Source organism: Carassius carassius, chromosome 3 (assembly GCF_963082965.1).
Source record: "Carassius carassius chromosome 3, fCarCar2.1, whole genome shotgun sequence".
In the NCBI taxonomy this organism is placed as follows: domain Eukaryota; kingdom Metazoa; phylum Chordata; class Actinopteri; order Cypriniformes; family Cyprinidae; genus Carassius; species Carassius carassius.
Genome location: NC_081757.1, coordinates 44,282,768 through 44,300,345, shown reverse-complemented (window position 1 = coordinate 44,300,345; position 17,578 = coordinate 44,282,768). Strand labels below are relative to the sequence as shown.

The 17,578-nt window shown below is 36.7% G+C and overlaps 1 pseudogene; it reads right to left on the bottom strand.

The window, feature by feature from the left end:
* Positions 1-7,147: 7,147 nt before the first annotated feature.
* The window catches only part of LOC132113230 (uncharacterized), a 28,689-nt pseudogene continuing 18,258 nt past the window's right edge, over positions 7,148-17,578 (bottom strand).

Genomic DNA, 17,578 nt, shown 5'->3' with positions numbered 1-17,578 from the left:
AGACAGAGAGAGAGAGAGAGAGGGAGAGAGACAGAGAGAGAGAGAGAGAGAGAGAGAGAGTGAGAGAGAGAGAGAGACAGAGAGAGAGGTTTAACAATTCCTTTATTTATAAATTTTTACTTCACACTTTTGAACAAAATAACCACTACTATAAATACATTTGCATTCCTACTATAATAAAACCTCCTTAAAAACAAAGAAAACTTTTAAAATCTTTCAAAAATTTAAGACAAACTGATCTTCATGTAACATACATAACACTTCATTAACACACCATATATCACAAAAACCAAATCAATTATTTGTCAACCTATAATATGCAAATTCAATCTTAAGCCTCCCTGCTATAAGTCGCTTGCACATTTCTTCAGGATCTATGGTTGCCAATTGCAAACCTTTGTTTTTCCGTGTTTTCCACACTGCCAGTTTAGCCGTTCCAATAATGTAGTAAAACCATTTTTTTCCTTTTTGAAAATGTATATTTTATTCCTCCAATAAACACCTTATCTGAAAAAAAACTCCTCAAATTTCCTAAACAGCTCCCAAGCAATTTAAAAATGCCTTTTAATCTCTCACACTTAAGAAACAAATGCTCCAAATCCTCTTTTTCCCCACAGAATCGACATTCCCCCTTTACAGCTGTATTTAGGTGTGCACATGTCCGTCTGTTGCTATTGCCCCATAAATAATCCTCCACTGCAGATCCCCCGAACGCTTCTCTACAGGGGGTTTATATAGGGCTCTCCACCTGTCTCTTATCAGGAAGTCTGGGCTCAACAAATCTGGCCACTTGGACACTTTTTGTTTCCTCAAAGAGTCTTGATGGATAGTTTTTACTGTGATGTTATACAGTTCTTTCTTTGATATGCTTTTAAAGGAAAAAAACTGAGGATTCTTGAACGATAAAATGGCATCCACCACTTCTTCTTCATCCTCCTTTATTGCTGAAGAAATTACCAGTTCTGGAAACTGCACATTATTCCCCATGTCCGGTCTATTCTCATGTCTTTGTGCTATAAATGTTCTGTATCCACTTGGTAGTACATTGTGGATTTCTTCCTTCAGCTTTGACACTAGACGTGAAGATCTCAAGCCTGTTGCTTCTTTAAGTTCATCAATCGATTTCCATCCATCTTCATTTAATAAATGATCCAGCTTCACGATTCCATGCCTTAATAAACATTGTCGTATAGTCACAGAAGAAAGTAGTCTAGTTTGAATCAGTGGATTAAAAAAAGTGGCTCCTCTGGTGCCCAAAGTTCCAGATTGTACATACTCCGTTCTTTTTTATAACATTTTTCCATGTTTGCAACATAGCTCTGTAAAAAACAGTGAGCTCAGACAGGTTAATCTCTTCAAGCTTCATTAAAAATAATTGCTTATCAACTCCAAAGCCACCAACTGCCCTCATGATCACACTTGCAGTTTTTCCCCAAAGCACATCTTTATCATACAGAAATCTCTGTGCAGCTTGTAGCCTGAAAGCACGGATTCTGTTTCTCACATCCACAAGTCCTTGGCCACCCTCTTGTACTGGTAGATATAATACTGCAGCACGCAACCAATGTTGTCCATCCCAGAAAAAGTTCACTATTGTCCTCTGTATATTGGCGATCAACCCCTCTGGTGGCTCCATGACAGCAGTCCTATGCCACAGAACAGAAGCAGCCAGATTGTTTACTACCAGAACCCTTCCTCGATATGACAATTGTGGTAATAGCCATCGCCACTTTGACAATCGGGCAGACACCTTTTCTATCAAGCCCTCCCAGTTTTTCTTTTGAAATTGTTCATTTCCACAGAAAACACCTAAAATCCTTAGTCCGTCTCTTCTCCATTGCAACCCTCCTGGAAGTTTTGGAAATTTTTATAATTTACCAATCATAAATCCTTCACTTTTTTCCAATTAACCTTAGCAGAGGAGGCTTTTTCATATAATTCAATAGTTCTTGTTAAAATTTCAATGTCTTCTTGTCCTGTAATAAAAACCGTAATGTCATCTGCGTAGGCTGATAAAACCACTTTAGAATGACCATTATTAACATGAGGGATTAAAGTTCCATTTAAATTCTTCCTCAACCTACATAATAAGGTTTCAATAATTAGGCTATATAATTGTCCAGAAATTGGGCAACCTTGTCTTATGCCTCTTGTCACCGGTGTTGGAGCACTTAAACCACCCCCTACTTTCACCATCACATAAACATTAGAGTACAACAACTGAATATAAGAAATAAAAACATCACCAAATCCATAACTCTTTAACACTTTAAATAGATATTCATGATCAACACGATCAAACGCCTTTTCTTGATCTAATGACAGCACTCCTATATCATTATTATTATTCTGATTAAAATCAATTATATCTCTAAGAAAAGGCTATCTATAATAGACCTCTTAGTAATGCATTATGTTTGATCATTTTTTTATCAACAAATCCAGACAGTGCTTTAGTCTATTTGCTAAACACTTCGAAATAATCGTATAGTCCAGACACAACAGAGATACTGGTCTCCAGTTTCTTAGCAGTCCGAGGTCTCCTTTTTTTGGAAGCAATGACAAAACTGCTCGACAACAACTTATTGGAAGTTAATTATTTTTGATGCATTCTAAAATTACTTCATATAAATCTGGTCCTTTTAAGTCCCAGAATTGTTGATAAAACTCCACCGGTAATCCATCAATTCCAGGCGATCTCCCTTTAGATAGCTGCCGCATAGCCTCTGTAAACTCTTGAAATGTGATTAAATCGTCCAATGCTTGCTTTTGTTTGCTCATGTAGGAGAAAGCTCAGGTCTTGTCTTTTCTTATTTAACACATTACAGTTTACAGCTTCATTATCATTTACAACCTGTCTTTCAATGAACTCAATGTCATTTTGTAAAGCTTTCACTGTTGCTTTCAACATATTTGAAGAGTGGAAAGCATAGTTTTGACAAAACATTTTTATATTTGTCTTGCCCACATCCAACCATTGACTTAGGTTTTCAAATGAATTTTTCTTCAATTTCCAAATATCCCAGAACAATTTAAATTTTTCACAAAAAGAGGCATCGTGTAATAACTTAATGTTAAAAATCCAGTAATAATTAGATCTGGGTGTCTTCTTCAAATTAACATCTAATATAACCATGTGATGGTCTGAAAAACCATTAGGTCTAATAAAAGTATTCATCACCTTGTTGTTCCATGTCTTTTTTAAATAAAACCTATCCAGTCTCGCGCCACTAATTCTATCTTCAACCACTCTTAACCATGTATACTGCTTTACACCTTCATTTACATCTGTTAACTGGAATTCATTGATAACTTTTTTTTAATGCATCACTTGACTTACTATGGGGCTCTTCTCCATTTCTATCAACAACGAAGTCAATTGTACAATTCCAATCACCTCCAAGTATTAGACAAGCATTATCTTCATATTTTTCAATCACATTTCGTAATCCCATAAAAAATTCCAGCCTTTCTGGACCATTATTAGGAGCGTAAACATTAACAAATACAAATTCTATTCCTTTATTTCCAATTTGTGTTAATAGTAATCTTCCTTTAACAATTTCTTCTACCTTTAAAATATTCACACTTTCAGAAAAAACAATAGCTACCCCAGCACTATTTCTTGTGTCATGACTCAAAGCAAAATTTCCTTTCCACCATAATCCCCATTCCACTTCATTATCAGTGTCTGTATGCGTAATAACAAACATTAACCTTTTCTATTCTTAAAAACTCTGAAATCTTTGCTAATTTATTTTTGTCCCTACCTCCATTAATATTTAATGATCCCACTCTCCACACATCCATATAGAGAAATAAGAAATAGACAGAAACTGAAAAGAAAAAGCACAGATGAGTAAGATTTGTTCATTTCAATTTTTTTGAAACAGTCACCTTACTTCTCCTTAATTTCGTTATCATCTTTTTCAGTCTGAATCTTTTCTTTTTATCCAAAACTTCATTTGCAGCCACAACAGTGATGTTATAAATTTGTCCACATCTGGAAAAAAATGTTCTACCTCTACTATTTTACCAAATGTTGTCTCAAGAAAATCATTAATTTCCTCTAAAGAATACATGTCTTCTATCACTTGTGACCCAATGTCCGAAAACTCTTCATCTCTCATTTCTGCATCACCAGTGATCTCAGTTTTACTGACTCCAACATCATTTTTTCCACTACTTGCAACATTTTCCATGTCTTCACTCCTTACATTGTTTACAACCATTCCTATTATTTCATTATTCACAATCACACTTTCCTCAATTTGGTTGTGATTTTCTTCATTTAATTCAACAGCTTCCTCAGCTCCCTGAGGCTCTTTCTCTTCCACATCTACAGACTGCACGTTTTCAGGATGATTCACAAGATCAACTTCATCAGTTTGTCTAGCGTCTTCTACCGCAGCTTGAACTTGAACTTTATGTGGGCATGCTAAACGCTTGTGGCCAACGTCTCCACACTCATAACACTTCATGTTCCCAGTATTTGCGTAAACCATGTACGCTCTTCCTTCATGCCAAACTTTAAATGACACGTCTAGCTCTTGTTCGTTTAGAAACATGAAAACCTGCCTTCTGAACGGCATAATGTGTTTCAGCGCTTCATTTTTACATCCAAGAGGAACGGTTTTAATCGCGCTAGCTAACTTACCATAACGCAAAAGCTCTCGTTCTATTTCATGACTCTGGATAAAAGGCGGCACATTTGAAACGGTGACTTTAATAGTCGGAGCAACCAGCGGCAAAACAGTAATAAAATCTCCACTTACCACTATTCTGTTGCTTATAAGACGATTCACTTGGTTCTCTTCTTTTACAAACACAACCACAGCTTTATTCATTCGCGAAGCAGATGAAATGTTTTTATAGCCGATCTCCTCTCCTACTGCAAGTAACACTTCCTCCACATTCACACCGTTCACCGTCACACACCTAATTCCATGGCGGAGGGAAACAGGTGGCGTAAGAGACGCCATCCCGTTCCCCAACTGATCCTGAAATACTCTTATCAATACGAAAATTAAGTTTAATCAGGAAAATGGAAAATGAAACACAAGTTTTAGAAAAGTTTGAACCAAACGCACGGTCACCCTCCCCTCGTGAGAACCCTCACACGCACCCAAAACCCCAGCATGCACCGTGAGAGAGAGAGAGAGAGAGAGAGAGAGGGAGAGAGACAGAGAGAGGAAGTCAAGTCAAGTCAAGTCTGCTTTATTGTCAATTCTTCCACTTGTACAGTACATACAGTACAGACCTAAAGTTTGGACACACCTTCTCATTCAAAGAGTTTTCTTTATTTTCATGACTATGAAAATTGTAGATTCACACTGAAGGCATCAAAACTATGAATTAACACATGTGGAATTATATACATAACAAAAAAGTGTGAAATAACTGAAAATATGTCATATTGTAGGTTCTTCAAAGTAGCCACCTTTTGCTTTGATTACTGCTTTGCTCACTCTTGGCATTCTCTTGATGAGCTTCAAGAGGTAGTCACCTGAAATGGTCTTCCAACAGTCTTGAAGGAGTTCCCCGAGAGATGCTTAGCACTTGTTGGCCCTTTTGCCTTCTGTCTGCGGTCCAGCTCACCCCTAAACCATCTCGATTGGGTTCAGGTCCGGTGACTGTGGAGGCCAGGTCATCTGGCGCAGCACCCCATCACTCTCCTTCTTGGTCAAATAGCCCTTGATGCCTTCAGTGTGACTCTACAATTTTCATAGTCATGAAAATAAAGAAAACTCTTTGAATGAGAAGGTGTGTCCAAACTTTTGGTCTGTACTGTATATACAGAGAATCAAAATTATGTTACTCTCAGACCCCCGGTGCATACAGATAACATTAACATTAAAGCCTAAAAATCTAGATCAAATATAAAATGTAGATACAACTATACAATAAGTGAATGTAAAAAAAGACATATAATAAAATTTAAAATAAAGTTAAATAAAGCAGCGCAAGGCAAATGGCAGATTCAATTCAATGTGCAATTCAATGAAGTGAACAACAGTGCAGATAAAAGATTTTTAGTGCAAAAAAAAAAAGAGAGAGAGAGAGAGAGAGAGAGAGAGAGAGAGATTAATTAAACAGCTCATTATTTCCCACATCCAAAAACAATGGCACAGATATCAAAAACACATTTTCCTCCCTGTGGGCAAAGACAGCAGTGCAACATAAACTGTTCATCTGTACACAGAGTCAAGAATGAACAGATCAGCTTACAGGAAACTTGTGTAAAAGAAGTATTGAATACATACTTCAAATCTGAAATACAAGACTGATAATGCTACATTAATGAAATAAAATGCCACTTAGGCAACTAAATAAGAGACACTTTAATGACTTTCTTAACATGCTTCAGTACACTTTAAAAAAGCAACTTTTTTTCAATAATGTAAAATTGAAAGTTTCACTCTAAAGTATATTCTAAATTACTGTTTTACTAAATAATTTGCATGCTTTAATGTCCACTTATTTTGATGTGTTGACTAACATCCTAAAGCACATGAAAAGTATAATTTTAACTATAGTGTGCTATTCAGTATTACATTTATTATATTTTACATTATTACAAATATGTAAATACAAATATATTTAAATACAAGATAGACAGTTTTTCAAAGCAATGGCAGTGTGTTTTAGTTCACCATCAGTACATTCAACAGTGCCATTTAACCATATCTCAAGACAAGAAGTAATAATGAAATTGTGCTACTATTGAAAAAGCCCTACTTCAGAGGATAAAAAAATGCTCTAAAATTAAACTAACTGCATTTAATATAAATTTGAACTGAGATTTACATCCAGTACACATAGTAGTATATTATTGTATTGTATTTTTATCAGTATATTCTTTTATTAGAGTAAAGTATATTAAATCTGTACTAAGTACTCATTTTAAAGCTAAGTGTACTTTTTTGCATTGGTATAAACTGGCCTCTCATTCCATTTTTTAAAGAACAAAAAGCACACATTTCATGCTTTTTTGTATGATTTCTGGACAGGTAATGTAGAATACACTGAGGCTCTGTTTCACACTCGATTCATGAAACGTGCCATTTGGACACACAGCTGCACCTCTCCTGCATGAGCTCTGATGACATGTGAATCAATGAATGATTGGTTTCTCACCCTGAAGAAGTCAGCAGCCTGACTTAGGTCTCATCCAGATATAGTGGGAATACAGCACAAACTGATCCTTCAGTGGAGCAGAGGGAGCTAATGAATATGGACATACACCGTTATTTCATAATTCATACTATTTTTGTTAATCTTGACAGTATTATGGTGTTTTTCAGCTTCAGACAATTTCTTATTATATGGCGGTAACATTAAAACAGCCATGCTTTTTACGATTCTTTAATTATTTATTTTTAATGTTATCATTTACAATGAAACTGTTATTTTTCCAATTTAAGGTAAAAAAAAAAGAAAAGTGTCAGATGTGAGCCGTTTCTCACATATGTGCTGAAGCAGTCGGTCTGCTGCAGTGTCTGGGAGAGAGCGCCCTCCATGGCCGGGAGGAGTGACTGCGAGTGGAAGGAACGCAGAGAGGCTCGTCCAGTTACAGAAGAGTGACTCTGTCTTTCCTCTCAGTGCAGACGGGACGTCTGAAGACTCCAGGAGGGGCAGATAGTTCTCCTCCACACCTTTCAGAACAGCCACATACTGCCTCTCTGTGCTGACCAGCCGACACCACTGTGAGTACAACGTGCTGTGATCGAGAGAGAGATTGACCCAAAAACATGGCTTATCCTTAATGAAAATTAATCTAGTCATGCATTATTTGTCATTGACCTGTTGTGTTAAAAATATAGCTACTCAGTTTGTGCTTTTTTGAAGTGTTGATTTTTGGTAAATTGTATGGAAACCAATGGAGGTTCCATTTGACCCTTAAAAATGAAAATTAGCCCATGTTTTTCTAAACCTCAAAGCATCCTAGTTGAATGAATTTCTTTTTTCAGATGAATCCAATCAGTTATATTTACAATTTTCTTTACTCTTCCAAGCATTAGAATAGGAGTAGGTGCGTGTTTTTTGTTGCAAGTTTTATTACGGATGGATGCGCTTTATATGACTACTTTTGGACTGTTTAACAAAAACATCCATCTTCTCCCATTATAAAGCTTAGAAAAGCAAGGATTATATATATATAAATCCGACTGTATTCATCTGAAAGAAGAAAGTCATATACATCTAGGAAGCTTTGAGGGGGAGTAAAACACTGACTAATTTATATTTTGGGTGAATTAACCCTTTAACACAACAGATGTCACCAAAATTTGCACAGCCTTTCAAAAACAAAGCTATGTGTCGAAACTTTGCTCATTCATGACCCTAAACTGGAAGAAACATTTCTGAAAGAAATAACTGTGAGAAAATCAAATGCAATGCCATTTACTTGTCCCCTTAATGAACATTTACGAATATCCTCAGAAAGTAGCTTCATCAGGTGATTTTGGAAGGGAAATACCTCACACACACACACCTCTGTGCGGTCGCTCCCGCTCTCTCCATCCCCGTCTCTCTCTCAGTGTGGTTCAGCAGCACATGTTTGCGTGTGAAGCTTGTGTGATCCACCACTTCCTTGCTGCTGACCTCCACACCTCGGATCAGCACTCATCCTCCTCCTCCTCCTCTAGGGGGATCCCTCCACCCTGGAGGTGCTGCTGCCACCCCTGCTGTAAGGATGGGATCTGTCAGCCCCCGGCGGCCCAGCCAGGACAGTGGGGAGGACTGGCCTGATGTGGACTCGGTGGGTTTAGACACAGCGGCCGAACGGCCTGGAGGTCGAAGCTGGGCTGACGCCTGCGAGGGGGTTTGGGAGGGAGGGGTGCGTCTGTGTACAGAGTACCATACTCTGGAAAACTTAAAGTGGAAAACACTTCAAACTAATGCTATAAAACAATACTTCAGATTCTAAATTCAGATTCTAAATAGATTGTAAATGGACCGAAATATATTGCAGATATGTTCACTGAATATAAACCTAAAAGAGCACTTAGATCATTAGGATCGAGTCAGTTAGAAATACCAAGGGTTCACACAAAACAAGGGGAGTCCTCCTTTAGTTACTATGCCGCCCGCAGCTGGAATCAGCTTCCAGAAGAGATCAGATGTGCTCAGTGGCGGACTGGGACAGTAAATCAGGGAATCTGACTCCACCCCAGGCCACCTCTGTTGCTGCAGTCACCACACAATTCATGTGTCCACCAGACTGATAAACTCTTTGGCTCTTTCAATTGTTTGAATTGGGTTATACTTAAAAAATAAATCTAAATCCTTAGACTGTGGACGGGCAAAAACATCATATGGAGTATCAAGGCATTCACTCTCTATCATCTTTCCCTGAATCTCTCTCTCTCTCACTCTGCACATCGAGTTTCTCTGCAATATGAAATAAGCACTTTAAATAATCTATATTAATTATGCAGCCATCAGTTGTATGTCCCTGTGATCACAGTCCTACTACTGATGACCTTATAAATCATAAAAGCACATATATTTTTCTAAGAGTATAGCAGCATGTTTAGTTTTGCTTATAGCTTAAACTTTCCCTGAAGGATCCTGCTCTGACTCAAAAGCTGAACTGTCCTCCCTCTCTTGTTCAACAGCAGGAGCACTAACAGCACTAGTTACTGCTGCTTCCTTCATCACCTTCAAAATAAATACACATTGTACACTAGGCTACATATTGTAGGCTAGAAATGGAAAATCAATTTCTGGTCAATTTTGGCACTAAAAAAAATACTGTATCTTCATATGTAAAACAGTGCACTAGTTTGTCATTAAGATGCTCTTTTAAAACATCTATCATTATATATATATATATATATATTTGTAATCATATATATATATATATATATATATATATATTTTTTTTTTTTATTTATTTTTTTTTTTTTTTATAGATTTTATCTATTGTAAGTCTCTGAATGAAAGCGTCCATCTGCGAAATGATTATGTTAATATTAGGGTGAAACAGTTCAACTTTTTCACAGTTCGGTTTGTTTCATGGTTTTAGAGTCACGGTTTCAGTACCATTGTATGTGCTTTGTTTATGGAAAAACTATACTTAAAAAAAAATAATATTATATATATATATATATATTATCATATTATTAAGAATATTCTAACTACAAGCAACAGCACAAATAAATACAATAGAGTAAAGATAAAAATTAAAATAAACTGACTTTCAGGGTTTTTTTTTTAGGTAGGTCGTGCATTAGTTTTTAGGTACAGAAATTAAATTAAAGAAATCAAATGTAAAACAGCATTGCATTTTGGACTATAAATTAAAGATTCTTCTTTATTAAAGTTAAAAAAGCTTTTCAATCAAGAGCAGTGCGTGATTTATTGGTTGTTGCTGTTCGATTAATATAAAGACTGTCACTTTAAGAGAATGCACTGATACAGTGCTCGTATTAGTATTGAACAAGAGTCAATGATTTGTAGAGGTTTTATTCATCGCTGTTGTAATGTCTGGGAATCCAGACTGCGCATCCATCAACAGAAACATATATTATTTGAACCCTGTTTGTTTTACGTGTTATTTATAGCAAACCATATTCAGAGGTGGGTAGTAACGAGTTACATTTACTTCGTTACATTTACTTGAGTAATTTTTTGGGGTAACGGATACTTTTCGGAGTATATTTAAAGATGGGTACTTTATACTCTTACTTGAGTAAATTTTTGGGGAAAAATCTGTACTTTTACTTCGTTACTGTGGGCGACGCTCCTCTCGTTACTTTATCTTAATGCAATAAATGTTATAAATGCTTCAGTTTATTCCAAACGCGCCGTCTACTTTTCTCTGGGCAATGAACGATGCCCATTCGCGAATGATTCATTCTTTTGAGTCAATTCTGTTCAGTGAATTCTGTTGAGTGAATTGGTTCATGAATCAGTTTGAATGAGTCGTTCAGTTCCCTGCCGCGCGCGCTGAGCATCTGAAGTGGTTCACTCAGAGTTGTAACGTTTAAGAACAGAAAGAGCATTGAAAACGTGGCTGGAACTGCACTGAATTGAAATCTGCAAAGGTTATTATTTGCTTGCAATGGAGATCCTTATTAGATGAACACCGCGTGTGCTGTCTACTGTTTAACAGGTAATAACTTGGGCTACATTCGATTACAGTACACGATACCACTGTGACATTAGTTTGTTGTACGTGTGTGACTTATAACAGAAGGGAGTCAAGTTGAATGCAGCTTCCAAAAGACAAAAAATAGCCGATTAAGATTTTATTAATTTTAATACAATAACACCGGTGCGAGTACGTTTAGCAAGTCATATCATCAGCTGCTAAATTCAGATCTGTGATCGCTGGCTGGCGCTGAGCCAGAGATAGATGTGTTTTTACAGCGCTGCGCATTATAACCAATCACACATGATTCTTTTGAGCTTATTAAAGCATTGGCCAATCAGAGGCGTTCAGATGAGTCATCGCTAAAATGCCGGTGCTTCCTTCACTCGCTCACTGACTGAATACCTCTTTCTGGCGAATTCTCTCATCAGAAACAACAAAGTGCAGATGTGTGTACGAATCTTTAATGAAGATATTGATTTCACAGTGTTAACAGTTTCAGTGATTTTAATGGGAGTTTCTGAGAGTGATTGAAATCTAGACTGTCAGTGAAAATTATCTTTAATAATGTAAATGTTATTTGCTCTCTTTCTGAACAATGAAAGATTAGTAGCAATATTTATATCACATTAACTTTCAATGTTAAATTCACATTTAATATAAAGTCAGTCGTATTAAAAATATGTTATGGCATGACACCTATATCTGTTACTTAAGTAAACAGACTGGGTTTTATAATAAATTACATAAATTGGAGTAAAGGCTGATGAAATATATACATTTATACACACACACATACATTACATACATTTTATCTATATATCTAAATAAAAATAGGCTCAGTATATATGACCCAAAGTAACTAGTAACTAACTACTTGAGTAGATTTTTTATCCGATACTCTTTTACTCTTACTCAAGTAACTATTCAAGACTAGTACTTTTACTTGAGTAAATATTTCTAGAAGTACTTTTACTTTTACTTGAGTACAGTTTTTGGGTACTCTACCCACCTCTGACCATATTACAGATGCTTTGTCAGATTTAAGTTGAAAAGCGTCCCAGCGCGTGCTGTTTTTTCAGTGAACCATAGTAAATATAAATGTAATTCTGACCGACCTGCTCCCTTACTGGCGAAAATGCCTGGGATTTTGCAGCAACTTGCTGCGTCTGTGGCCAGGGCTTTTCTCCTTTCCCTCTCTGCTGCTCCTTTGTGTTTACGCTCCGTTTTTTACGCGATTTTCTAAGATAAAGCCTGGCTCTGGATATAGTCAATTAGGCGGTGCTTCGCTGATGTTTGGTCATGTGTTAGTGTCATTTTCACTCGCCTGATCGCGATCGCCTGATTCGTAGATTCATAAGACCGTCAATTAATTCACAGTTGCATACATTACCAGCCTATTGCTCGTCAGCATGATCGACTGCACAGCAGTAGCCCAGAATGACCGTCAGGCCACCGGGAAATGTCCCGGATCTCCCGATGGCCAGTCCGCTCCTGGATGTGCTAAAACACTAGTCACATTTAAATCTAGACTTAAAACCTGAAATCTGTTTAGCTGTGCATTTATTGAATGAGCACTGTACAAGGTCCAAACCGATTGCACTGTATTTTACGTATTCACTGTATTTTATGTAAAATCATTTTCTTTTTTTTAACTGTTTTAAATTAATTTTAAGTAAGTCCATTTTAAATCATTTCCAAAGTTTTTATTTTTGTTTTATTATTTCTTCATGGCTATTTTACTTTCTTTTATATTAAGCACTTTGAATTACCATTGTGTACGAAATGTGCTATAGAAATAAACTTGCCTTGCCTAAATTCTGAATGAATAAACCATATTCAAAGCATTTGAATTCTGAAATCTTAACTATTAAGCTACTGTAACATCTAAACTCTGCTTCATGTTCTTGCTTATGTTGACTGCTCAGGCCACGTCCTCCTTCGCTCTCTTTTTTTACATTATCCATAGCAATATAAACTCCACAGTGAAATAAAGTGGTCATGTACTGTTTATTGCTGGCTGCAGAATTAAATCCACCGTTAATAAACAGTAGAGAGATATCCTGTCACATACAATCATACAGTGGTCTTGTGTGGATATGTGTTTGTGCTTTACTTCAGTGAGTGTAGACAGCAGTCGCTGTGTGTTGTCCAGCAAGAAGTCCTCCCTGCAGCCTGTAGCACGATGACGTAACTGGATCCGATCCAATACGTACTGGACGTTGTCACACGCTTGCGCGGTGGTGTTTTGGTGACGTCATAGGCGCATGCGCACTACCGATCTATGGATTATAACGCTCATGCGCTGGTCTTGAGTGCCACGCATGCTCAATATTGTATTAAGATGATGTTCTAACTAAAGCCCTGCATTTCAGCCCGAGCCCGACGGCCCCGACTTATTTATGCCCCTAGGGCCGGGCTTCGGGCCAATTTTCACGTTATAGCTCACATGCGGGCCGGGCCTCGGGCCTTTTTTGGGTTATCCTTCTATTTATTTTTTTAGACATTAATAAAAAAAAAATGAGAAGTTGACGTCGACGATAGAAAAACAAACATAGACATTTCATAACCTCATAACTTTCATAATCTGATAATTCAACCCGTTATAATTATACTAACATGACAGTCTCATGCACGCACGCACGCTTTTTCGTCAGCGCGACCCACGATTATACTTCACTTATATGCACTTATTGTAGTAGTAGCTATTATAGGACTCTAAATTAATGTATTAATCATAGCCTAGTTGGCCAACTAATAATTATAAAATGATGATTCATGCAGCGGCGAGCATTTCTGTGTCTGCACCTGTTGTTGCGGGCCACGCGGCAAAGAAGAGAGCGCTGGCCGAGTTTGAAAACATTGTGGAGCAGGACGAGGATGACGATGATGAAGTACAGCAATACATGCGCCTCAATCACAACATGGAAGGTGATGGACGAGATGTGCTGCTATGGTGGAAACAGCACGAGACCCTGCTACCGCAACTGTCAAGACTGGCTCGCTCTGTGTTTAGTGTCCCGCCAGCAGCAGCAGCAGCGAACGTGTCTTCAGTGCAGCGGGAAGAGTGATAGAAGAGAGGAGGACTGGGTTATAACACCTTCCACTCTGGATGCTATTCTTTTTCTCCACGATGCTCTGTAAGAGACTGTTCTAACTTTTCATTTGACTGGACTTTATTTTCGTTTAACTGTTGGAAACTAATGCAAAAAAGAATGGACATGTTCTGTGGTGCATTTTTGAGGTAAGATAACCTGCAAGTTTGTTTTTAATTAATTTAATTTGTTAAGATTGTAGGCTATTTCTCATTTCGTTTGCGAGCGCTGTTGCGAGCCTGCCTCAGTATTTCCATTTTTTTTTATTTTACTCACTGTGGTTTAATAAATAAACATATATTAAACTAACTGTCTGTGTGGTATGCTTGAAGTGTTTTAGATCTATGGATTTTATTGTAGCCAAGTAAAGTATTAGCGTTAATTTGAGAGGCTTAATTGATTAAATATGTTTTAGGCTACTCGCTGTCGGCTCGGCTGATTAACGTAAATCTTCATTTTAAAAAAATGCTCCAAACATTTTTCTAAATTAACTAAGAAACATAACACAAAACTGACCCCTTTTTTAATTGTTGCTGTGTAATAAAATAAATAAATAAAAACACAGGCTCGTGTCGGACTGATAATTCTGATGAGCTGTCGGACACGGGTCGGGCTAGCCAGGGCTCGGGCCTAGATTTGAGGCCCGTGCAGGGCTCTAGTTCTAACCTCTATAGTAGTACTTATGAATAGTAATAAGTTATTATTTACATTTAAAGATCTATATTATTTACAGTTTATTTACACACATGCAAAATAGTTGTAGTAACCTTTTAAATCACATGATTTAAAATTTTTAAACCTGAATTTGATTAATTAATAGCATAATGTCACCGCAATTATTATTTTCTAAATGTGTGTATATAGAATATTTTAAAATAAAGCCATTTTATTTTATTCAGGTCATAATTGCTGTTGAGTGGAAGCAAAAATGAGTCAAGTAATTGTCTCTGCAATTTTAATCCTAAAAGGTACAATACAATAAAGTCTGTATACAACTTAAACTACCAGTACACATTCATGGCGAAAATGCTAACAGCATAACAGCACCAAGAAAAAATAAAAACTTGTCAGATGTCAAAATAAACAAAAGTGCTATATATATATATATATATAATTATATTTTGTCTGGTTTTCAACAGTGATCTGTACATAAGATTCCTCTTAATATGCTGTTCAGTGTCTGCAAGACATGCAAGTACATTTATTAATTTAACAATTAACTTATTTTTTCAATATAAAATACTATTCAAATAACAGCATACATTTAAAATGTTAAAAATAACATTTGGAATAGGGAAAACTCCCACCTTACTTATGTAATCAGCTTCTGCTTCCTTTTCCAATTCTCCTAAAGAAAGAAAGAAAGAAAGAAAGAACAAAGAAAGAAGAGAGAGTTCACACCAATACATCATTTATGGAAAAAGGAACTTGAACATTTTATCTTCAGTTGTCAGATTAGTTGTTACAAACCTATTTTAGTTAAAGTTATACCTGTTTTCATTTCTTTGCGCCTTTTTCTGAGTAGCTTTCTTTCAGCATCTGATCTTAAATTACATTAAAAAAATAAAAAACAAGTGAATTAGTTTCCCTAGAAAGTATTTACTCCACACAGGATTACAAGGATTACATTAGGAACACACTTTCTCTCTCCAAAGAAAAAAAACAGTTCTACACAAAATATATATGTATAAAATATTACCTTTAAATCAGCAATATCTCTGACCATTGAAAGGTAGCCATTCAAAATCTGTAATAATTTGAGAGAAACCAAATTTAATATTCACTTATCACAAAACAAAAGCATGATATTGCATGTGATAATACTCACAGTGCCCTCAACATCATTTGGATGTCCCAAGGTAATAAAATCTGATCTGTTCAGAATTGTTGCTCCCACTTGAGCCAAAAATTGTTGTCGTGATTCCTTTTCATTTAAAGCATTTTTTTATCTAGAAAAACGAAAACAAGTGCAATTTGTACATTTCGTAGGGCTGCCATGTCAATCACTGAACCTTGGCTGGGGTCTGAAAAGAGACAAAATATTACGATCCAACTGTATTTATTAAGTGAAGTGAGATTTTGCAAGTGTGGTGTTTATAATGACATTACTTACAGTATACTTGGTCTATTTGTGTAATATCACAGTTGTGTCTTTATCATTTAGGGACTGTGGAGGTGTACCTTCACATAAAGTACAAGACAAAGAGATTTTTTTTACAATACATGAAAAAATGAATGGTCACTTTAAGTAAAAAATAAAAATAAAAAGTTACCAAGTACTATCTGACCATAACCATTGAAGGTTAACTGATCACTTGGTGATACAACTTTTCTTAGACTGTCCTCCATGTTCTTATTCTGTGCCGTGTTATAATGGTGAATGATTTTGTGCATCATAAATGTGTGTCCTGATGGCGTGAGCATGTTCAGGAAATACAAGGACAGAGGAAATAGTCGGAGATGGAAGTACTTGGGTGGATGCAGAAAGAGGGCAGTCCGATAGACAGTGAGACATGTCTCACACTTTTCCTCTTATTGGAGGGAGTTTGTCCAGCACGGCTCTGAGACCAGACCAGTCCAGCTCAGAAGAGTCTCACCGTGAAGCTCCTGTTAACACACACTGATGCAGTGGAAGAGGTAAGATCACATGATCGAATATCAAATGTGTGGGAATGAGAAAAAAAAAAAAAATTTGCATGGGGGGGCAAAGGGGTGGCAAGAGGTCTTGAGCGCCAGACTGAATTAAATGAACTCCCTGGGGAACTGGAGGAGCTGACAAAAAGCAAACATGCTGCCAACTCTTGTGTTGCAACTCTTTGAAATCTTTGCTTTATATATGTCTTTGTATCTTCCGTCTGAGGTGTTTGCATTGCAGCTTTCATGTTTTATATACAGTATATCTTTCCATGAAACATTTTTGGCTACCAGATCTAACTGTTAGATATAAATGTAATGATAATAATACATATGCAATCCAGAACTAGGGCAGTGAAGCATAGTTCACAATAGCAACTAAATGAGTCTGGGCTATTATAAATATCAGATTATGGGATGTCATGTCTTGTCAAAATTCCCTTCCTCGTTTTCAGCTTTGTAGATATTTAAAGTACCAGTAGCTGTCTGTCTTGGGAGTCGAGCTAATAAAATATTGAAAAGCCCATTCCCTACTCTGCCCTAGCCCAAATTGATGGTTAAATATTAGCTTAGTGAATAAACATGCACCTCTATTCCAGCCAGACACGGTTGGGTAGATTCATCTTGCTCCTCAGTTAGGATAAGGACCGAGTCAAGCCCTGTTTTTACCTGCCCCTGTTAGACACAATCAGACACATACACCCAGATAAAATAGGGTTAGAATCAATGCAAAACACCAACTGGACCACAA